Here is a 23,159-nt window from a genome sequence, read left to right as displayed (position 1 = left end):
ATAGGGGCTGGACAGCGCTGGAGGTGGGTGCAGCTGAGGCGCCCTGGCCATCCGAGCTGGCGCTAGGAGAGGAATTCAGTAAGTGCAAGGTCAGCAGTAACCCGTGGACGCTGGCTACGATTAGAAATCGGATGGTTGGCTCTGTGGTGGGATGACCCCAGCTCACGGAGGCCTGGCTCCAAATGACTGCTTTGAACTTTTTCTTGTATCCCATTTATTTTTTGGTGAAGCCCTCTGTCTGAAAAGTACTAAGTGTTTAGAGGGGAAAAAACACACTAAGCTGCGTCGTTGGTCCCAATCAGTTAGGGGACCAGGAGGGTTTTCCAGGCTCCAGACCCGCTGCAGGAAGGTCAGGACCACAGAGGATTTGGCCCCGTCTTGAGTTTATTGCTGTACTTGAACAAAGTGCCAGGGGCTGCCTAAACTGGGGCAAGAGAAAGGTAATTAAAAGAGGGGCTGCAAAAGGAAGGAAAGGCTGGTATGGCTGCTGCCTCCGGTGGGTGGAGGAAGTGTTTTCCATAAGAATAAATAACAAGCCCGAGTAAATGTTATGCAGAACGATTTTATTTCACCAAAACAAAACCAAAAAGTTCACATTCAGCCCCTCATACTGAGCTGATAAGCAATATGCAAACTTTGGGTGGAACCTTAAACCAGTAAGAGGGGCAGCCCAGTTTACAAAGGGTAGTAGGGAAGCGTTTCTGGGCACTTTTCTGTTCCTACCATTGTGATTCTACCTGCATCAGCTGCTCCCTTGGGGGGCCCTTCTGACCTCCCAACCTGAGCCCAGCGGGAGATCACTCAGAAGGCACCGCATTCATCAATGCCATTTCTGTTAAATTGGACCTCAGGTTTTGGAGTGTCCTAGGAGGAAGGCAACCCACATTGCGCGCATACCGATTTTAGAGCAAATGTGAGGGGCTGTACACATTCTGTAGCCTTTACTACGTTTACTAGATAACACTATGTTGCACAATCAGATGTACCAGATTTTCCAAGATATTCCCGATTTCAAGAGCTTTGGGACCTGTGTCTTAACGGGGCATGAAGCCGTACCTGCGGTTACCGGTATTGTGGAATAGAACACCAAAGATGTCCCAAGGCTAGAGGAAATGGCTTGGGCGTGAGGCCTGCACCCAGTGGTCCCCGCTGGTCCTCTTTTCCTCAAGTCTAGCCGGGCAGCCATCCTCCCCCCAGTCCTTATCCCAGCCAGAGCCTGTCCCTACCTCTTCCTAACAGGAGTCTCAGGTTGTTGAGTGATAAAATATCCCTTTAGGGCCCGTCCAGGTAGGGCTCCGGGCTGGGGGCCTGTCTGGGGATGTGGCAGGAGCCGGCCCTCTGGGTCCCCGTGGGCCGACGAGGAGCGGCTTCCCGCCCGGGGGCACCGCGCACACCGGCTGGCGGGGGCTGCCGCCGCCTCTTCCCTGGGCGCCGGCGGTCCGCGCGGCCGCGCGCCGGCCGCCATCTTGGCCGGGCTGCGCGGGCGGCGCTGCCCCCGGCGGTGGGACCGCGGAGCCGCAGGCCGGGCCGAGGCGGCCGCGCGGGCGTTCCCAGGCGGCCGGGGACGCTCCCTCGCGAGCACCCCTCCCTGCCGCGGCTACGCTGAACCCCGGCCGGGGGGGGGGGGGGGCGGAGGGGCGGCCGCCCCTGGTGAAAGCGCGGCCTGGAGTCGCCCTCGTCGAAACGCCAGAGCGGATTTTAATACTGAGAAACGACCTCTGGTTCCCAGACTCCTGAGATGGTCAGCATGGTATCACCTCGCCAGCGCACGGGTCCGCGCACCCCAGAACTTGGGCTGTTGCCCCCAACTGCAACCTGCGGAGGCAGCTGGGGTGGGGGTGGGGGGGCTGCAGCACAGTCCCCACCGTCCAAGGGGTTTCCAAGGTGTTCTCCGGGCAAGAGAGGATTTGAAAGTTACCACGGGTTAGGGCTCTTGATTGGAGAAGACTAACTTTATTTGTCCACTTTTTGAATTTAACATGCATTTATGGAGAACTTGTAATGGCAAGGCACCGTGTTAGGACCTAGGGGAATCCAAAAGTACAAAAGTGTCTTTTTGAAAAAAAGACACCTCTGGCCCCCAAGTAATCTACAATCTAGGTGGAAAGGCAGATTTGTAAGTGAACACAAATAAAAGGCAACGTGAGATGAACAGAAATAAAGGACATGAATCCTGCAGTGAATGGCCTGGGGAAGGACCAATTAATTATTTTAAAAATAACCTTTATTTCTAAAAATGTGGAATCAGTCCTGGGAGGGGATAAGAGGGAGGGTAAAAATTCACTAACATTGGCTACTTCCAGGGTTCCAGGGAATAACAGTCATTACTTCTGAAAGGTTGCTGTTTAGGAAAAATGGTGAAAGTTTATTTAAACTAAGCGAAATACCAAGAAATCAGGAACTCTGGATTCATTTCTCAGTTCTTGACATTAGCTGGGTGGTACACATGCAATTTTCCATCAGAACACAATACCCCATTTGCCCACCACGTCTCATAAAAAGAAAAGTTTGAGAAAATAAAACTAAATGGAAACTTTGCAAAAGGTTTCAGACCTTAAAGAAAATGAAGATTTAAAACGAAACAGAAAACAAAAAAAGATCAGCCTCTTTGCAGATGGTCAAGATTTGAACATGCAGAAAACTGTCTGAAGATGATTTGTACAGAGGTTGGAAAGTGTGAGAAAGTTAGTCATAGGTCAAAGAAAATTAGGCAAATAAAAAAAAAGGAGGCAATTATTAACTCTAGGGGAAAAAAAATCTTACAAGAAAGGAAATGTAATCACTGAAGCCCATTTGCCTTAGCAATGAATCACATATATGTGGTTCCAAAGTAAACACTGGGCATGAATTTAATAAGATATTATAACCTAGAGCTATAGTAAGAATGGGGGAGGGGAAGTTTGGTACAGAGACCTGAAATCCTCCACCATCCTAGGAGGTCAAGGGATGATAGTTGGCATGGATTACTTAAAAGAAGACCACATCTACATATTATTTAGAAATATGATGGTATCTACCGGAAGAAACAGGAAAAGGACTGCTTTTTTGTAGCAAGCCTTTACATAGTATTTGGCTTCACAAACTTTGGGCAAATATGCTTTTGTAAGACATATAAATAAATTTTTTTTTTTTTGAGACAGAGTCTGGCTCTGTTGCCCCAGCTAGAGTACCATGGCGTCAGCCTAGCTCACAGCAACCTCAAACTCCTGGGCTCAAGCAATCCTTCTGCCTCAGCCTCCCAAGTAGCTGGGACGACAGGCATGCGCCACCATGCCCAGCTAATTTTTCTATATATTTTTACTTGTCTGGCTAATTTCTTTCTATTTTTTAGTAGAGACAGGGTCTTGCTCTTGCTCAGGCTGATCTTGAACTCCTAACCTTGAGCGATCCTCCTGCCTCGGCTTCCCAGAGTGCTAAGATTACAGGCGTGAGCCACCGCGCCCATCCAAAATTAATTTTTTTAAGTAAAAAAACCCATGCAAGTATTTAGAAGAGTAAAACTTTGAGAATTCCCAGGTACCATAATGTAACTAATACCCTTTCAAAGGATCTTCCTTCAATATATCCAACTCAAATTACCCAAGGTGTAGAAGGAAACAGGGAGTGAGATGAATGAATTTAGGGCTCCTGGCCTATACTCTGGTTTAAGGGAAAAATAAGTCATCTAAATTTGCCCTCCTGAGGAGAAAGGCTGGTTATGGCTTCATTCTAAAAATACCTTTCAAAGTATCAATGGAATTCCCAGTAGCAATACTGCCCAGCTTAGAAATGCACAGAGTCTAAGCTGTTCTAAAAGGTGTATTAAGAAGGCTCCCAAATACCTCCCTGACCAGCCCATTGCTGACACTAGAAAAGTTCCTCTTTGGAGTTATTTAATTTTGACTAGGAATTGCTTTCTCTGAGTGATCCTCTACTTTTTTTTTTTTTTTTTTTTCTGTTGAGACAGAGTCTCACTTTGTTGCCCAGGCTAGAGTGAGTGCCGTGGCGTCAGCTTAGCTCACAGCAACCTCAGACTCCTGGGCTTAAGCGATCCTACTGCCTCAGCCTCCCGAGTAGCTGGGACTACAGGCATGCGCCACCATGCCCGGCTAATTTTTTCTATATAGATTTTTAGTTGACCATATAATGTCTTTCTATTTTTAGTAGAGACGGGGTCTCGCTCAGGCTGGTCTCGAACTCCTGACCTTGAGCGATCCACCCGCCTCGGCCTCCCAGAGTGCTAGGATTACAGGCGTGAGCCACCGCGCCCGGCCAATCCTCTACTTTTTAATGCAAATTATCCTCATCCATTACACATCAGTGTGAATTTTAGTTCACGGGTAGCTTGTTAGGATGTCAAGACCTGTTAGGGTCTTGTACAACACACTTTAAAGGCTTCATATTCATAACCAAAGAAACCCCCTACCCGCCCCCCCAAAAGAAAATCCCACCTTGCAGGCTAAACAAGACACATAGGTAGGGAGACATCTCTCTCTCTCTCTCTATCTCTCTCTTTCTCTATTCTTTTTTCTCACTCCAGATAAAGCCTAGGAGGGACCCAATAACTTATGAACACTAGATCTTGCAGATGAGAGATAACAAAACAAAGAGCGAGTATATGGGCCTACTGTTTCAACATGCTGGGTCAACACTGGCTTGGTCTGCAGCCTTGGGCTGATCCACTGGGCTCCCAAGATACCATTTGACCTCCTTCCTGTCCTGTGTCACCTTCTCTTTTCTTTTTGGTCAGAGACAGAATCTGTTTCTCCTTTGCCCTGAGAACAGAGTTGCCAGCTGCCTACTCAGTGACTTTGTGAGAAATGGAGAAAGGTGTCCCTGAGTCTGAATTCCAGCCCTCACTCCCCATCTTGGCTGGGGAGCTTTGTGTAGTACACAAACTGCACAATCTGATGTGGCGACCCAGCCAACTGATTTTCAGGGGCCACCCCCTGAACATTGCTTAGTTCTGACCTACAAGGTTCCTGCTGAATCTGAGTATCTTTGGTTCCCAACATGGAAGGAGTTGGCCCTTGCAGACCCAAAATCACCTCAAGGGAGGCTGGGTGAAACAGTTACATCCCAGGAAGTCGGGGTGAGGTCAAGAAAGGGGCAGGTGTGGCACAGTTCACACAGGTGTTCTCCACTAACTCCGGGACTTCAATTTGTGTTGAGATCTAAAACCTGAGCATCATGCCCCAAAGACTTGCTGAAAATGAAACCTTCACAAGGGAAGAGGAAAGCAGGACAGAGGGTACACATGCCTTTTGGATTTTCAAAAATGAGAAAATGATTAGATTTCAGATTTAGGGAAGGTGTGTCATGTTAAGGGAGCCACAGAAAATAACTGCCAATTCCAAAGCAAAACAAAATCATGTTTTTCCACCATGCTTCTATCTCTGTCTCTTAGTGGAGCCACAATGAAATAGCAGATCAAATAGCAGATCAAAGGCAGAGGCAAATACAATTATGTTGCTTGTGAAACCCCTAGCATGAAATTAGAAGTCAAACTCTCCATTCAGAGGTGAAAGACTAGGATAATGGGAACCTGGGGCCCTGGAGATGTACCCAGCTCCTTCCAGTCACAACACTATCCGTGCTGGATATTTAAAACCACACCTGGGGGTAGGGCACGAACAGTAAGTATTAAAGTAATTTCTTATTTTTTCCATACTTTAGGAAATGCATTGACTACATTCCTAGCTTTGTACCATATAAAGATATCTGTATATTGAAAAAGAAAGTGATTTGTAAGGCAACAGTGGAAATAATGTTGCCTGGAGTGATGAAGGGTTACCCGATCTCCCCCAAGATGGCGAGCGAAGGATGGTGGCAGACAGATTGCCAGTCTTGTCTATTACCTGCTTCCCTCTCGATGCCAAAGAGCCTAAAACCCATCTGATCCCACCACTCCATTCTTCCTCAGTTCTGCCCACGATTGACAAGCTCACACAGAGAGCAGTCCTTTGATATTTTCTATTTTTCATAAAATCCATATTTGTTTTACAGCTCTATTTCTTTTACCCTGGCCTAATTTTAGCTCTTTGCTTCCCCCTGTCCCCCATATAATTTATGAGGCCTCTTGAGGGTATAAGCACCTATTGTAATATAGACTATTCATTTTAGAGCCATTGCTAATTAAGCTTAGCTCTCAAGAGTGCCTGGCTCTCCCCCAACCCCTCTGGCCTCCATGGGCACAAGTTCTTTTGACACTCCCCCCAACTGACAGGTAGAGTCTATGTTCCTTCCCCTTGAATCTGGGTGGCCTTGTAACCAGAGTCACAACCAATGAGTATAACACAAGTGACATTACATGACTTTTGAGGGTGGGTCAGAAAAGGTGATGGCAGCTTCCATCTTATTTGCTGGTAGGCTTGTTTCTGGAGCCTTGAGGTGTCGCTGTGTAATAAGGTCCTACTACCCTTAAGGCACCATATTGTAAAGAAGCCCAGGCCACATGGAGAGCCCCACATCTGTGCCATGGGACGCAGCTGAGGTCCCAGCCAACAGCCAGACGTGTAAGTGAAGACACCTCTAGATGGTTCCAGCCCCCAGCTGTTGAGTCTTTCCACCCAGTTCCATACCCACAGAATCCAAGAGCCAAGTTCAATTGCTTCTGAGCTCCCTTGTAGCTGACATGCTATAGGGGAGGAGATCGGTTTCATAACATGTTGCTAAATCCATGGAAGAAGGTGAGCTGGATTTGAAACAAAAGTGTGGAAGGCAAGAAATTTCTGATCATAACTTAAATCCTCCACCTTTGATAATACAGCATCTCGTTCTTTGTGAAATCCCTATAGGACAGTGGCCTGTCTCCTCCTCACATCCGATCTCATATTTCCCCTAAAGGACCCGGGTAAAGGACCCTATCCGTTGTTCCCTCCTGACCTACATTGGCTGCACAAGGGAGCCGGTTCACTAGGCAGGAAAGGCAAGGGGCCAAGCATTTCCACCAGGACGGTTTTATTCTTCCTTCTATTCTCTTCTCTCCCCACCTTTTTTTTTTTGTTTTGTTTTTTGTTTTTTGCCTCTCCTTGAAGGTGCTCATCGCAGGGATAGGGAGGGATGAAATATGGAAGGAATGTCCTCTTGCTTCAGTTTCTTCCCAATTCCCCCACAAAGCCCACATCTTTTCATTCTGACCCCAACTGACCCATGCCTCACTTGTGTCACCCTCCAAACACCTGAGCTTCCATTCACATAGCTAGGCTATACACACAGAATCACCCAGCAGAGCAGCGGGCCTCCGCCCCCCACCCTGTCTTTTCTCCTTCTCCGAGATAGACACTCACAGGCCCCTGACTCTCAGGCTGCCCTTCTGGGCAAATGCTGAGCTCAGGGAGACATGAGGAGAAACTGCAAGACATCCGGAATGTGAAGGACTGAGGAGGGGAATGTGGGGAGCCCAGGTCCTACTCCCACCCCCAAACAAGCAGAACAGCCAGGGAGTAGGAGAAAAGAACAAGCAGCCTGCAATGGGGAGAAAAACAAGCCAAATTATGTAGGGGCGGGGTGGGGTGGGGTGGTGAGAGGTAGAGAGCTACTAAATAGACTAGAATAGGAGGAGCAGCGAAGAGAAGCAGGCAACCCCTCTCCCCTCCCCATCCTGCCAAATGCCAGGGGATGAACTTGCCAAAGATAAAATACAGCCATGATTATAGGAGCAGAGGTCAAGGCTGAAGGGGCAGTTCTCCTGACCACAGAAAGCCAGCACCAACCGGGATTATCTGCCACCCACTCACCTCCAGCAGCCTGGCCCTCCATGTACAACCAGGGCCCTGCCACAACTCAGCCCTGTGCAGCAGAGTCCAAGGGTCTGGGACCTGGCCCTTCCCCAGAGCCTGAGACTAAGGCTGGCTTGGCCTCCCAAGTTCACAACTTTGGGGCTACCTGCCCCTTTGGACAGTGGGGTCCTGTGGCTCCAATTCACACATTTTAGAAGGAATTCTTTCTTCTGACCCAAATCCCAGGCCAGTGAGACTTGTGCCTAGCTAGGTCCTTACACTAACCCTTCTTCTTACACTTCAAACAATATCCCAAATCCTCCCTTCACTCCTTCAAGAGCAAGGACACAACATTTATTATATACTTATTATTACTTTCCTGGTACTTTACATGGAATCACTTCATCTAATCTTTCTCCAATCTTTTGATATAGGCATTCTCAAGGCCATGTTACAGATAAGGAAACTGAGGCTTAGAGAGATTACGCAACCATTGGGGGCAGAGCTTCCATCTTAAGCCTAGATGTCTCTTGCTGTGATCTCCCAAACATTTTGATTACTTACTCTGTTGGGCCTGCAAAGACAAATAAGATAGTCCTTGCCTATGGGGAGTCTGTAGTTTAGTAGGGAAGACATGTTGCAATATAGTGGGACAGGGGCTGTGAATTCGGGATGGTCCAAGTACTACGGGAACCCTTCTGAGTATCTTGATTATTATTGCTCCTCCACCTACTTTCTTAGCCCCTCTGGTTTCTTTTCACAAGGCTGCTCTTCCTCTCCCTCCTCCCTAGGACAGGCACTAGCTCCTGGCTTTCCTCCCATGCCTGTTTCTTCCCTCCTCTTAACAGGGTCTGCACTCACACACCTTGCAGGAATCCTGGCACCCTACTTGCCTGGAGAGGCTGCCTCAGTTGGGTAGACTTCCTTGGCCTCTGGGGTCCCCGGGGAGGGGCTAGATTCTGACTGCAGCCCCAGGCTTACTCAGCTGGAAAATGGGCACAGGGGCCTGGACACTGAGCAGGCTAGTAGGCCCTTGGAAGGCTTTTATTGAAGCCTGTTAAAGGGCTTTGGGCTTCCTCTGATGAAAGGCGCTTAAGTGCATCTGGTTATGATTACAGGGGAGGAGAAAGCCAGGCGGTCTCTGGGGGGTTGGACCAGTCATCTGGCTTTGCCTTCCTCAGGGCTGAGCTGGCTGCTGGTGAGGCCAGGAGGCCAGGTGTGGGGGCAGGCAGGAAGCGGGTCTGGTACAAAACCCTCCAACTCTCCAAGGCTCCTGACCCCAGCCTCTGGCTTTGTCAGGCCAGACTCCAAGAAACACTCCAAGAAACAGCATCATGGCTCAGAGATGCCAGGCTCCTTTGAGAACATCAAGTTCAGAGTGGCTGCTGTTCACCTCTGACCAACACCTCTTCACTGATCTCCAGCCCCTTCCATCTCTAAAATACCCAAGAACCTCTGACACTCCATCTACCTTCCTGACTGCTCTTCTCCCTGGGACAAAGTTAAAATGGGCTTTTGCAGAAAGGCGTTGTGAAAGATAAAAACTAAGGAAATACAGACATTCAAAAGTTAAAAAAACCTCAACGTTTTCTTCCTCTTTTCAACTAGCCGGGTATCGTTTCCCATAAAACAGACATCGTTCCGTATGTTTCACGTCACTGTAACTGACAACCATGCTGAATTAAGGGAAGAGATTAATATGAAAATAACGTGGCTGCCCTGGAATGTCCTCGGGCAGACCCAGGCCACTGAGCTCCTCACCTGTCCCTGCGTGGGACTCGACGTGGGCACAAAAAGCTTGGGGGGGGGGCGGGGATCGGATGGGTTAAACACAGTCCGCGGTTCCAGAAACGAAAATGCAGTTCCTTATTCCCGCCCTGATTTAATCCTGCTTCGTGTTATTATTGTCAAGTCTCTTCGCACCACTGTTTCTAAAAAGAAAACCCGTGGGTCTGCACGGCCCTCCGCCGCCTGCTCGGCTTTTATTGTGCGCGCAGCCTGGTCTGCGTGGATCCAGCACGTCGTGACCGCCTCGCAGGCGCGCACGGACACCCTCGGATTGGCATTTCTATAAGAGCTGGGCGCATTGTCTCAGCTGCGACACACACACACACACACCCACACAGATAATAAAGGGCTACAGACCCCTGGCCAACCCTCCTCGCAACCCATAATTAGAGATGACCTTTGCGAAAGGCAATTAAAATATGGTAATGATCGATGCGCTCGCCTGTTTCCAAAAAGGAAAATACACAGGTGTTGGCTTCAGGAGGCTCCACCTGGCTGGGCCGGGAGGCCTCCTACGGCTCATGAATGAACTCTTTCTCCGGGGAAGCTTCGATTCCCCGCTACCTACGCGAGCGCTGGCTCCCCTCCTCACTCTCCCCTCCCCCACCAGTGCTCTGGCAGCCAGGAGATTGCTGGCGGCGGCGGGGCTTTGTCATCGCAACGCATACATAGACACGCACACGCGCGCACCCGGCCACCACAAGACCGCGGCGGCCGTTGTGCCGTGTCCTTCCTCGCGGCTCTCCCCTCCCCGCTCTCTTTTTAAAAGAGCTCCTTCAAACCCTTTCTTCCGTCCTTTACTTGTGCTGTCCTTTGCAACCAGGAGCTTGGGAAGCATTTTAGCGGGGCCTTCTGCGGGGCGCGGGACAGAGGCTGGGAGGAAGGACTCAGGACCCAACGCGCGCAGAGAGGGCGCGTGGGTAGTCAGGCTTTGTTTTGCCCCTTGCCCCTGCCGGGAGGGCGAAGCCTCTGCGGAGCTGGGGCCCACTGGCAAATTGGCGGTGGCGAACACCAGCATCCCCCGCCCCCGCAACCAAAGTGGAACGTGAAATCCCCTCCGGAGTATACTCCGGACTTGGTCCGGGTGGGTGCATCGCCGTGAGGAGGGTCCCCCAGTCCACAAGTGGCTCTCCCCACACAAATGTGCAGTGTCATTATGGTGGCTCCTGTTGCTCGAGGTCTCCGGGGTGCTCCGGCGGTGCGCGCACACCCCACTCCTACACGGTGCGGAGGGCGAGGGCGGGGCCCAGGGGCTGGGGCTCCCCGGGGAGGGGCTGCCTGGAGGAGACGCCGCTTCGGGCCTTCCAGCACCTCCCGGCTGCCTTCCGGGACCGCGAGCACGGAGCCAGGGCGGCCTCTCGCCTTTCATTACGGGGCCTACGAAAGCAGCAGCCCAGGCAAATATGTAGCTATTAAAATTAATCGCCCTGCGTTGTCAGCTGAACATAATGCAAATTATTTATGGGCTGTCTGCGCAATATTTATCATCGTGCAGGCTCCAGGCGCTTCGTGCCTCCCGGCCTCCCCCGCCCACCCTGGCCCTCGCAGGGCGAAGCTGCGCGCAGGCGGCGGCGGCCCAGGGGCTCTGGGCACCCGAATGGGGTTCCGGGGGCAAGGCCGCGCATCAGGCTGCTTTCCAGGCCGAGAGCCTCACTTTAGTTTCTGCCATGCGTTGCACGTTTATCGGAGGCCTACTACGTGCAAAATTAGGAAGTATGCGAAATCAGAGGGTAAAAACCAATTTGTAGAAATCTGAACCAAACAGACGAGTTTGGGCTTGAGGGGCGATGCAGGCAGAGGCTCCTAGGCTGCCCACGAGAATTTTCTGTGGCTCGAGTCGGTCCTCCAACCTGGGAAACCCATGTTTGCGGAAGCTGGATTCGCTCTGGAGAAACCAAGAGCATCGGATGTGCCCAACAGATCCGAGTACAACACTGTCCATTGGAACAGGAATTCGGTGTCCTTCGAGCCTCAAAACTTGTTGGTTGATCCCAGACAACAGACTAACTGCTAATTTTGTCGAAATCGGCCAACCATTTAGTTTATCACTGATGGGGGCCCCTTGGTATTCGCTGCACTTTTTATGTGAAAAAACAGCTTTGGTGCCTTCTAAACGGCTTTTGTGTGGCTTTTGTTTCTCTTTCAAACACGGTGTTTTAAAAAACAGCAGCAACACGCCACCCCACCCCCTCTCCAACCAAGCCCTTCTGGTTTTAAAAAAACAAAAACAAAAACCAGGAGGAGAAATAATCTATAGGACAATCCCCCCCTACTGGTCGGCGCTGGCGTTGGGGCTTTTTACGCAGATCGAGTCGCCCTGGGCTGCGGAGGTAAACAGGCTTTCTGCACCGCTGCTAAATGAATCACGAGGGGAAGAACCGGGACTGCGGGGCGGGGGAGGCCTCCAGATCTGGGCTGGGTGCCAGGGCAGGGAGGGTGCCTACACTAGGGGCAGTGGGGTGGAGGCGGGTTAACCCTGGCCCAAGGCCTCAGGGCCAGGGAGGGGAAAAGGGAGGCCGGTGGGCGGTCCAGCCTGAGGCCCCGCTCGCAATCTGCGAGGCAGGGTGAATGCGCAGCCTGGGCCTCCATCCCCAGAGCGCCTGGGCACCACCTGGGGCCGGTCACGCTGCGTGAGTCCATCTGCGGAGAAGGTCTCGGGGCGCACCCCCCGCCCCCCATGGCAGCTCTGGGCCTTCAGGACGCAGAGGCAAGCCTAGGGTTTTCTTCTGATGTTCATTTTAAGCAAATTATCGCCTTTCTTCACTGTCCCCATCCTGCACGCCTACTTCACCTTGCACTTAGCTAACCAAGCCTGAGTCAGGGCCTACTTCCTAGGCCCTGGGAGGGGGCTATCTATGGTCATCTGCTTTCCAGACTAACAGAAAAGGACAGAGCCAGGAAACCGCTTTGAGTTTATCTTCTTCCGGTTTTCTTCTTAAAATGTGATTTGATCCAATTTAATGGCCCCCTTTCTTCCCCATCAACACCCAATTTTTGACATATTTTTCTTAGAACATTCCAAAGATTACCCTATTACTTCAGAAACTTGTTTTGAAATGATGTAAAAGAAAAGGAGGTTGAAAATATTAGGTTGCTTCTGGATTCCGTTTATCTTGAACATGCTTGTACAGATTTGAGAAAGGGCTGATTTTTACCTTTTTAATCAGCAAATCACTGTTTTTTCTATGTGAGACTGGACGTTGGCAGTGAAGTGGATAAGTCAGGCCTCATTTACAAGGTGCTTTTAACACTTTGGTCCTCAGAAACCCACCTAAGGGGGCAGGGTAAGTATTATTCCCATTTTACAGACGAAGAGACTGGGTCCCTCCGCAGCCTCCACGCTTCAGGAAGCTAGTCTTCCTCATTGAACTGGGGCCAGAAAATAGGTGAAACCCTCCTGGCTCCTGTCCACACCCACCTTCCTCCAGGTCAATGTCATTTAGTCAATGCTGCATCCTCTTCTGGGATCTGTCTGCTGGGACCCGGGCTACCTTCCCGCTAGAGGCAGCCCCTACAGTCCACATTTTAGGCAGCTCCTTCCACAGCCTGCAAACCTCACGGATAGTCTCTTACAACTGTCTGTTTACTCACTTCCCTCCACCCGGTCAATTCCGACTCCAGGCCCGGGAGGACAATTTTAAAGTGTTTCTGCAGACAGACCCTCTGGCCTCGCCGGAAGTGTTTTATGGACCTGTGAGCCGAGTTAATCCCAGGAGGCGCGGCAGGATTAGTCCCGGGTGTGGGTGGGGGATTCCTGTGTTTAGGTTTAATCCCCATGGGGGGAGGTGAGGAGATGGGGGTCGGCTGGCTTCGGCAATGTGTGCCCCCTCCCCATTAAATTCTGAGATCTGAGGTAAAGCCGATGGAAACCGAGGCATGTGGCTCTGGACTCCCAGCCCTCGATCCCCGGCGAGGCGTGGTGTAGGGGACAGGAGGCGCCCCGCGTAGGCGAACCCTGGGAGACCAGCACAGACATGGAGAGCGCAGTTGTGTGTGTGTTTTTCCCCCTAGGTTTTATTCTTCCAGCCCTGTGGAAAGGAGGAGAGCTGCAACCCGGAGAGGGAGCCGGAAAGAAACACTTAATCACCGGCGTCTCGCTGCTCGTCACGCGAAGATGGCAGCGGCTCCCCTGGGTTTCAAGGTTCCGGGAAAGGCGTGTGTTCTGCCTTGAGGCGCGCGGGCTGCTGCACTCCCTCCCTTAGCTCCTCGGCCGCCCGGGCTCACTGAGCCTCTCTTAACGCCTGCAAGTGCAGCGAGCCGCCCAGCCCCCAGGCCGGCCTGGCCCCCTACGGCCCCGAGCGGTGGCGAGGGCAGCGAGGCGTCTGCGCTGCCCAGCCACGGATCCATAGGTCTTCGCCAGCTAAAAGTAAAGGCTTGAGGGGGTGGGGACACACAGACACCCGCCCGGAGCACGCAGGGGTGTCAAGCTTCGGCCAGTACAAGACGTGCAGGGTAGACTCCTATTAGAGGTGGCTGGAGGCCGAGCCAGCCTTCGCGGGAGAGGGGATTTACCGCCACCCTCATCCACGCGCAGGCCCCACTGTGCGGCCCTCTCCTCTGCCCCCCCGCCCCCGGGCCATTGCGGAACACGGAGCGAACAGGTCCCCGCCAGCAGCCGTCACTTCCCGGGGGAGATAAGAACCCACTAGCCTGGCTGCGCGCTCCAGGGGTGCCGGCGTGCGCACAGACGCTGGGGAGCGGGAGGGCAGCGCGGTCCCCCCCCTTCCCCGGCGCAGCACACCACCGCCACGGGCTTCCGAAGCGCCCGAGCCAGAAGGAGGAAGGGAAAGCGGAGGCCCGGGAGGAGTGTGTGTGTGTGTGTGTGTGTGTGTGTGTCTGCGCGCGCCCGGGCAAGGGGACGGGACTTTAGGGGAGGCAGGGTGAGCGTGAGCAACCCGGAACCAGCAGTCTCAACCAGGACGGAGGAACTAGGCTCTCTAGTCCTGGGCCGTGGGGCTCCGTGCCCAGGGCTGACGGCGCAAGCGGAGGGGAGCCTGGAGCTTTGGAGGCGCCGCCGGGCGTCTGGCCAGCTCCGCGGGAGGAGCCCGGGGGCGCGCCTGGATCCAGGGGACTGGCGTGCACCAGCAGTCCCCGCAGGCGGCCGTTTAGCTCCGCCACCGGGGACCACTGACACTGGGTGATAAGGAGTTCCTCGGCAATCGGCCGTCCCCAGTCCCTAGTCACCTCCGGCGGACGTGACCACCGGATGCTATGTGGCTAGGTGGGCCAGGGGCCTTTGCACTGCCTTCCCCGACCCCTTCGCCCTCCCGGAGCCACCAGAATGTGCCCCTGTAGTATGCTCTGGAACTTTCCTTTGCAAAATAAAGGCCAAACGTTGGACCTTCTGGTCTTTTCTCATACTACGTTCCTGTGGAAGGTTTGTGGTCCAAGCAATCCCCTCTAAACATCCCTCAAACAGCTCGCCTTCACTACACAACACAGCCCTATCTCCCTCTGGTCGACAATTCAGGTCCTAGCCCAAGTTGTGCGGCTTTGGGCGAGGCACTTAACAGTTCTGGACCTCGGTGTCCTCATCTGAGGACAATAATAGTGTCCACCTAATTAGGGTGGTTCTGAGGACAACATGCCTCAACACACAAAGTGCTTAGAAAGCTGCCTCCAATACAATGCCACATGTGTTTGTTATGATCTGGCACTCCCTTTCTTTGGATGGGGAGGGGGTAAGAAAAGCATCCAGGTTAGAGTACCAGGAGGCCCATACAGAGCCAGTGGTTTTGGCAGGGTGGAAAAAACATTATTACCCACAGAAAAGTTAAGAAGGCAAAATGGGCTCAAACTGTCTCGACTAGACTTTCCCTTAAAGGCTTGAGTGTGTGGTGGTGTATAGAAGCGAGAGTGCTCTTTAATGGTGCTCATTTAGTCTGGATTAATGGCAAGTTCCCCTCAGGGCTCAGACACCATTACCCACCCTCTCCCTGCAGCCTTGGGGAAGAGCACTGGTTGTGAGGACCTTCAGCTTATTCTTCCAGGCCACCCTTTTGATGGCTCAAGGCCACCTCCTATATAAATCAGTTCTTGGAGGAGCTGGACAAAAGCCACATACTCTGGGGGTGTACTTGGTCTGAGTTTAACAGTGGTCCAGTGATGGTGTGGCAGGCCTTGTCCCTGGGCCATTCTCGGGCCACATTTTACTGACACACACATGTAAGTACTGCTTATGTAAACAGAATCAGTCAGATTTCTAATTTCAAAAGGCTTCCCATTAAGGCACAATGGGGAGGAGTCTGGGCAAATATGAGCCTGAGGAAGCCTCGACCTACCCCCCTGGCCTCTCCCAGGTCACCCATAATTCATTAGGTGAGGCTGTCTTTTCCTTTTCAGAGACAACGCCAATGGCCTTTCCCTTGGGTGGCTACTAGCGTTTGCCTAATCACTTAAATGTGCTGGCGGTGCGCTCTCGGTCTCCATAGATCTTTATCAGAACTATGCGTGCCAGGTTGCCAGCCCCGAGAAAGACAAAGAACACGGGGCCTCCAGGTTTGCTCCAGAGGCCTCAGGGTCACCTCCGGGACTTCCCCTTCATAGCCTCCGGCTCCTACAAGCTGCTGCCGGCCAGCCTCCGGAACAAACCTGCAGCCCTAAATCAGAATTCCAGTTCTCGAGCGCCACCCGGAGAGTTCACATTTCTCCTCCTCTGAGGCCGCGTGGTGCGCAAGTGAGAGCCCGAGGGCGGCGGCAGCACACGTCTCGGCGGCCCCCTCCCCGCAGCCTGCAGCACGTACGCAGGAAAAGAAAAAGCCAAGAGAAAAACGTGGGCTATAAAAGCCAAAATCCGGGGCCATCTACTAAGTACAAACAACCCCAGGCAGGAGTTTGCAAGGAGTAAGCAACCCCCAAGTAGAAACTACAACTAAAATAAATCCTCTCGAGTTCTATTAAAGGTCCTAGAAGGTGGGGCGCAAAGGGAACCCCGCCTTCTTAGGACACACACCGGCCGCGCCAAGGTATTAGTGCTCAACCCTGCACCTCCTGCACAAGCGTTTACTACCAGGCAGAGAGCAAGGTTAGCATCTGCCGATTAACCAGTTCTCACAGTATAACTGACTCAACGTGTATTTGACAGGGAAAAAAAAAGGTCGATCTTGCTTGAAATATACATGGGAAACCTGTATTTAGATGGGGAAAGTTCCCACAGCTGTCTGACCACATTTGTCTGGTCCCTCTGAGAATCCACGTTTTCTAGCCCGGGAAGAGGCAGGCGGCCTTCACGGCTCCTCCTTTGGCGGTTTCCTGACGAGGCGTCCATCCTCCCCAGGCACCGGGAACGGAGGCGGCCGTATTAATACTCGCGGGCAGCCTGCTCTGACCTATGCTGTCATTTTTTCCATCGGTCAGGACTGGGCGGGGGGCGGTGGGGGGAGCTGCTCTTCTCCGAGGGGCTCTGCACGGATCGTTGGGTTTTCCCCGGCGAACTTAAAACGGAGGCAAAAGGGGCAGATGGAAACCAGGCCCCGGCTGGCCGGGCGCGCGTAAGCGCCGCACTCGGCAGCTCGACGCAAAGCCAGGGCTGGATTTTCGCGGCCCGGGCCCAGCGGCCTCCCGGCGCCGGCGCTATCTTCTCTCCCTCGGGCTGAGCAAACGTGCTCGCCTAATTCCGCCCTAGAGACAGCAGCTGTGCGGCGGCGAGAAGGGGGGGCGGGAAACCGCAACTTTTCCAACAGAAAGTGTGTGCGCACAGGAGAGGTTAAGGCCCACCCCGATTCTGTGCACGTATCCACACAGCATCTAATCAGTGTCACTGCCAGGAATACGCTTCCGCGGCGGGCGACACCCCCGCCCCCGCCAACCTGCAGGAGGGAGGGGGGATGCAAATGGCGTCTCGCGTCCTCCTCGGCTGCGCAGCACCCGCTGCCGCGACTCCGAGCAGACGTTGCAGCGAACTGGGGCGCAGCGTCTCGGGACGCGAACACGCTGGCGGCCCCGGCGGTCTCGGGGAAAAGGAACTAGCACCACTCCCCACTCCGAGGCCATTTCCCCGCCCCCACCTCCGGAAGAGCCGCCCTTCCTCGACTGGGGTGAGGGGCGGGAAACTTTGCTAGACAACTGTTCCACGCCTTACCCGCGTGGCACCCGAGAGAGGAACGTGGGTGGGTTTCCCGTCCGAGGCCAGACCACACTACCCCAGTCTTCCAGGCCTCGGACCTCGTGGACTACGGGGGGGGGGAGAGTATATTTCAGGCCACTTGGGGGCCACCAAATTCAGGCGTCCTAAAGGGTTCTGGCAGATAGCCAAGTTTGTGTCCTTTTTCCTCCCACGCTAGAGTAGCGCGCGTCACTTTGGGGAAGCGTGAGACCCTTCACTACTGGCCACGAGGCCACCACTGTCTTCAAGGCGGGGCCGAGGGTTTCTCTACGGCACCCCCTCCCGCTCCGCGCACGGCTCCCACACCCCTGGGGAGCCCCCAAAGATAGCCCGCGTCTTCCTTTGCCCGCTCTTCCGGGGGAAGGGGAGGCGTGTTTGTGTTGTGTGCACGACCGCCCCGGCCCGCACCCCCACGGGGCCACCTCGGCAGCCCTCCCCGGCCTCAGCCTCAGCCGATCCCCTCCTGGAGTAGCCCCTGCGGGACGCACCCTCCCCTATACGTAAAGGGGCGCCCCTGGGACGCAGGCAGGGATGGCGGTTCCGGTCGTTCCGGGATTTGCGTGCTAGAAGAAAACAAGGCCGGCGACTACAAGAGCGGCGCCTCCATTCTTGGTGTTCAGAAGCCCGCACAGTCTCCGCGCCGGTTCCACTCTTGCCTGGGGGGGCTGCTTTCGTCCCCGCTTCCCCCCCCACCCCCAGCGATTCCTCGTCCCGCCTGTGCCGCACCACGCGGAGCTCCGAGCGCCCGGGCTCCCACACCAGCCCCTCCATAACTCGCGCGCCTCCCTCCCTCCGAGCTCAGGGCGCCGCTCGCTCTCAGCGCCCCGAGTACGCCAGTTCCACCTTCGGCTGCGAAAGCCGCCGCCCCGCGCCACCCCCGCCCGGCCCGGCCCTTGTCCCAGCCCGGCTCCCCCGCCAGCTGCGCCGCCACCGCCGCACGTGACCCGCCCCCGTCGCGGCTTCCGCTGAGCTGCCTGTTCCGGAGCACAAACAATTTCTGCTCTGACGCGGGGTCTCTCGGGTCCTGGCGTCCTCTCCTCCCTGCCCCCCCCTTCCGGGTACGAGAACTCAAAACAACTCGCTGACCTTCGGGCCGACCAGCTCCGGCTTCCACCGACTCCAGCATTCCGTTCAAACCCAGCAGCCGTGGCTTCTAAGATTTCACTCCGCGCCGGGCTGGGGGGGAGGGGGTGATTTCTCCCGGAGGGGGTGTCTCGGATCGAAAGAGCCACTTCACGCTCTTTCCCCTCCTCCGAGGTGAGTTTTTAGACTCTCCCGAGGCCCCGGGGAAACGCGAACAGCCGCTCGCAAAGGAGCCCCCCTTTCTCCCGGCACATGCCGCCTTGTCTAGTGTGACCCGATTTCCAGGGTCAGCAGCAGAGGGCCTGGCCAGCTTCGGAAATACCACCAAGCGGTGGACTGTGGCACCAGGCAGAACTGGGGTGGGAGGACTATGCTAAATAATAATGGTAGCTGCCACTCCCACGCTCTGTGCTAAGTACTTCGCAAGCCCTCCAACTTTACAAAGCAAGAAACTGAGGCACAGAGAAAGGTCAGTTATGTAACTTGCTCCGTTATCCAGCTAGGGAAGTGACTTGTTGAGAATTTGAACTCAGGTCTCTCTGAGTCCAGGGCGGTTAAACGTATGCTATAGTGTTCACCTTTGTATCGAAAGTACAGATCCGTCTACAAAACCTAGTGTTTACTTGAGGGCTATATATTTTGCATGTAGCATTGTGGTTGGCATATAGTAGACACTCAATAAACATTTGTGCAATGAATGGGTGTTAGAATAAATGATTGACAGAATCATTGATGGCAAGCGGTTTTGGAGAGAATAGCCCTAACCATTGTTCCTTCTGAGAGGATTGTCCTGACATAATAAAACTTCTAGCTGTTTTTTGAGTGTTTGCAGGTAACAGGAAACTCTTATTCAAAAATATGTTAACCTTTCATCCCTACCCACCAGCCAACCAGCCTGGCAAGCATTTGAACTTGCTGGGGCACATACCCGAAGCAGCTTCTACTTGATCTCAGCCATTTTTTCCCCATCCTATTCCTGCTCTGTAGGATTCTAAGGGTCAGGCAACCTGGAACTGCAATGGAAGTGATTCAGAACACATAGCAAGAGGGGAGGAGGGTACATCCACCAAACGTGTTTCATTGGCTTCCCCTTCCACAGGCCGCTGGGGTCGGGGAAAGTGTGGCTTACGGCTCAGTGGTTATTTTTTAATTCATGGACCACACCATGCAGCTTGCTTCAGAGTCGCAGCCCTCACCAGCTGTGAGGTCACATCTCGAGGAAGGCAGTCATCTACTTTAACGGACAGCTTTTGCGATGCTAGGCAGTGGGACCAAATGTAAGATTGGGAGAGCTGCCACTGGTGCTTTGTGTTGTCCTGCTCCTTCTGGTGGTCCAGGAGAGGATGTGATTTAAAAACATTCTTCTATTTAGATAGTCCAATAGAATGTATTTTTATACCATATTGTTATCTCCCCTCCCCCTCTTCATTTTCTAAACCTAACCAGTTATCTCGTCTGTGTCACTAATTGAGCAACCTGAAATGAGGGCAAATTTCACTTCACGTTACCTGAAGGTAAACTTTCTCCTTTCCAGTGTGATCCATTCAACATCTATTGACTGCCTCTGTGATGTAAGTCACTATACTAGGCAGAACATGGAGTAGGAAAATGCCTATTCTCTGTTTCTGGTTATTGATACAGTTCTTCCTCCTTCCCTTCTTTTCTCTCTCTCTCTGACAGTTGTCTGTTTTGGCACATCTTCCTACGATTATTAACTGAGAAATGAAAACATGTATTTTCTCTCTCAGTTACAACCCAATCTTGACTATAAGGCTGAGGTTTGAGCCACCTCTTTTACAGTCTGGTCCTGAGTAACCAGCAGGAGCCTACGACCTTAGCTCAGGTTGGAAGCATCAGATGATTCCCAAAGAGGCCACAGCCCTGCTGGGTTGCAGCTGAGAACACCCTTGCCAAAACTCACTTACCTCTCAGATGCCAAGGGGACTGGCAACAAGCGATGCTGAACCGGAGGTTCGGGATGCTAATTTGATTTATTATCTGTGTACAGCCTGGGGAGGAGAAAAGGCTCATAAAAGTGTTCTAGGCTGGTCATTCTGAATGTAAGCATTTATCTATCTGCAAAGCTGCCGAATGTCCCTGCAGGAAGTCGCAGGCGCAGCAAGCCCTGACTGCACAGACAAAAGTCTCCCCTTTACACAGGGCTGCTTTTATTGTTTCCAACAGCTTTGTGCTTTCCCTGGGGGAAGAGGAGAGTCACATAGCAAGTTTTCTTCCTCTTTTCTCACGCTGCAGAGGAAGTGATGTTGTGGAAACAGTGGCATTAACTTGGCCTGTGAACCACATAGGAGCCAGAGTTGGGAAAATCTCGGTGCATGGAGGCACTTCTGTGGCTCTTCTCCTGCAGACCCCGAGAAACCCAGCCTGGCTCTGACTGTGGGGATGGCAGGTACACAGAGGTACACAAAGCAAGAGAAGTCATACTTGGGAATCATTTTCTGGATACAAGGGAGCCCTGGAGATATGGATGTTCTTGACCCCTGGAGCCTGCTTCTGATTAGGAGTAAAGCCAACCCCCCCAAAGGACTTATGGAGCATATTTCATTCATTCTTCATTCATTTATTAGGCATTTATTCATTTCCCAGTTTGTGCCGGGCACTGTACTAGGCGTGCAATGGTAAGCAAAAGAGACATGGTTCCTGCCCTCATGAAGCTTACATTCCACTTTGCTTGGCACACAAGCAAACAGGGTACAGGTTATGGTCTCTAACATCAAATCCTGTAGGTTCTACCTCCTTAACATCTATCCTGTCCTCTTTCTCATCCAACTACCTTAGTTCAGATCCTTGAGGACTCTTCGATGAACAATTGGACCACCCCCTCCCCAAACTCATTTCCTCTATCTAATCACTCCATCCACTGCTTTAAGTCCTTCAAGCAGCAAGATGGGGAGAGAAAGGGGGTATTCCGTTACAGCAGAGTCAGCCTTTTTTTAAATAAAGATTTCCCAGAAGTTGCACCCAGTGATTTCCAGTTATGTCTCATTGGCCCACCTCTTGCTGCAAAAAAGAGGCTGAATGTCTCAGTTAGTTCGGCTGCTATAACAACCATAGGTTGGGTGGCTTCAACAAACACCATTTATTTCTCACAGTTCTGCAAGTCCAAGATCAAGGTGCCAGCAGATCTGGCGTCTGGTGGGGACCCACTTCCTGGTTGTCTTCTCATTGCATACTCATATGGTAGAGAGAAACAAGCTGTCTCATGTCTTTTTATAAGGGCACTAATCCCATTCATGAGGGTTCCACCCTCATGACCTAATTATCTCCCTAAGGCCCTAATTAATACCATCACATTGGGGTTAGGATTTCAGCATATGAATTTGTGGGGGGATACAAACATTCAGTTCATGACACTGAGAAATGTCATCTTTTAGCTTGGGTACATTACTGCCTAAAATTACTAAGGAAGGGTGGGGAGTGGATATTGGCATAGGCAGCTGGCCACCTCTGCTCCTATACTCACAGAGGGTATATGACAGAAGTATGAAAATGTGGAGTACGTGGTAGGAAAAGACTCAGTAGAGCCCTTTTGGGGTCTATTCCTGGCTCACATCCCTGTTGCTGGTGGTTGGGATGCCAGCAGCTTCCATATTACTATAGCTATAGGTGGAGCTGTCACTAGCTGAGCCAGTTTAGTTTTTTCTCCTGGGAACAGGGGATTGGGAAAGACAAAGCTGGTTAGTTAGGGCAGGGCTGGCTCCACGGGCTTGCAGCTAGCACAGTCACACGGGCCCCACGCTTGGGATTTAATGCTATATAGTCACCATCTTGAAATTCTGAATAATATCTTCGAATCTGTGTTTTGTAAGTGAAGTGTGAATGAGACATTGAGCATTCCCCAGGGTCTTGGAGCTTCTGCTCTTGCAGGGGCCCACTTCCTGCCACCTCCCTGGCTTACCTCCCTGAGATGGGTTCTCAGATGCCCACTCCCTGCCTCCTGGTGCCCTGGGTCCTGCCCAGCCTGGTGGGCTGGGTGCTAACATTGGGAAGATCAGGGTGATGGTGAGGTGTGCCTCACAGCATTTTGGGCTGGGACAAGGTGGCAGCCTTCCCTGCCCAGGTTGGCAAGGCCACTTGGCAGGGACCTCTTTTCCACCTCAGATCCAGGTGCCAACTGTGTTTCAGCATGGAGGTTGTGATCCCCTGGAGGTTGCCTGACTGCCAGAGATTGGGGGAGTGGGCCTGGGAGAAGGGGTTGATTTCCCTGCCTCTGCCTGGGGCTCTGTGTTTTTATTTCTTTCTGGGCCCTGAAAATTATTAGTCTATTCTGACCACAGGGCCATTGTGTTTGAGTTTGTGTATGCCAGGCCAGGGAAAGCAAGTCTACAGAAAGGCAAGCAGAAGTGCAATAAGTAACAGAGCTTCTTCAGAAACATGTGGCTCCATAGAGGGCAAAGATGGGTTCCTGAAGGGCTTTCAGTGCCAGGGTTCTGTCCCTGGGGAGGCCTGGCCGCACTTTTGCTCCT

At 52.6% G+C, this 23,159-nt stretch overlaps 1 protein-coding gene across 2 annotated transcripts in view; it reads right to left on the bottom strand.

Moving 5' to 3' along the window:
• BCOR (BCL6 corepressor) overlaps positions 1-18,998 on the bottom strand; it is a 115,981-nt gene extending 96,983 nt beyond the window's left edge. Inside the window, exon 1 of one of the 2 annotated variants that reach the window (XM_069463090.1) lies at positions 18,679-18,998. The gene's annotated coding sequence lies outside the window, so the exon portion shown is untranslated. The remainder of the gene's footprint in view (positions 1-18,678) is intronic. The other variant, XM_069463092.1, reaches the window with a different exon arrangement.
• Between the last annotated feature and the right edge of the window lie 4,161 nt (positions 18,999-23,159).

This window comes from Eulemur rufifrons, chromosome 30 (assembly GCF_041146395.1).
Source record: "Eulemur rufifrons isolate Redbay chromosome 30, OSU_ERuf_1, whole genome shotgun sequence".
NCBI classification, from domain to species: domain Eukaryota; kingdom Metazoa; phylum Chordata; class Mammalia; order Primates; family Lemuridae; genus Eulemur; species Eulemur rufifrons.
Note: the sequence above shows the minus strand (reverse complement) of the source record. Positions and strands in the feature narration are given on the sequence as shown.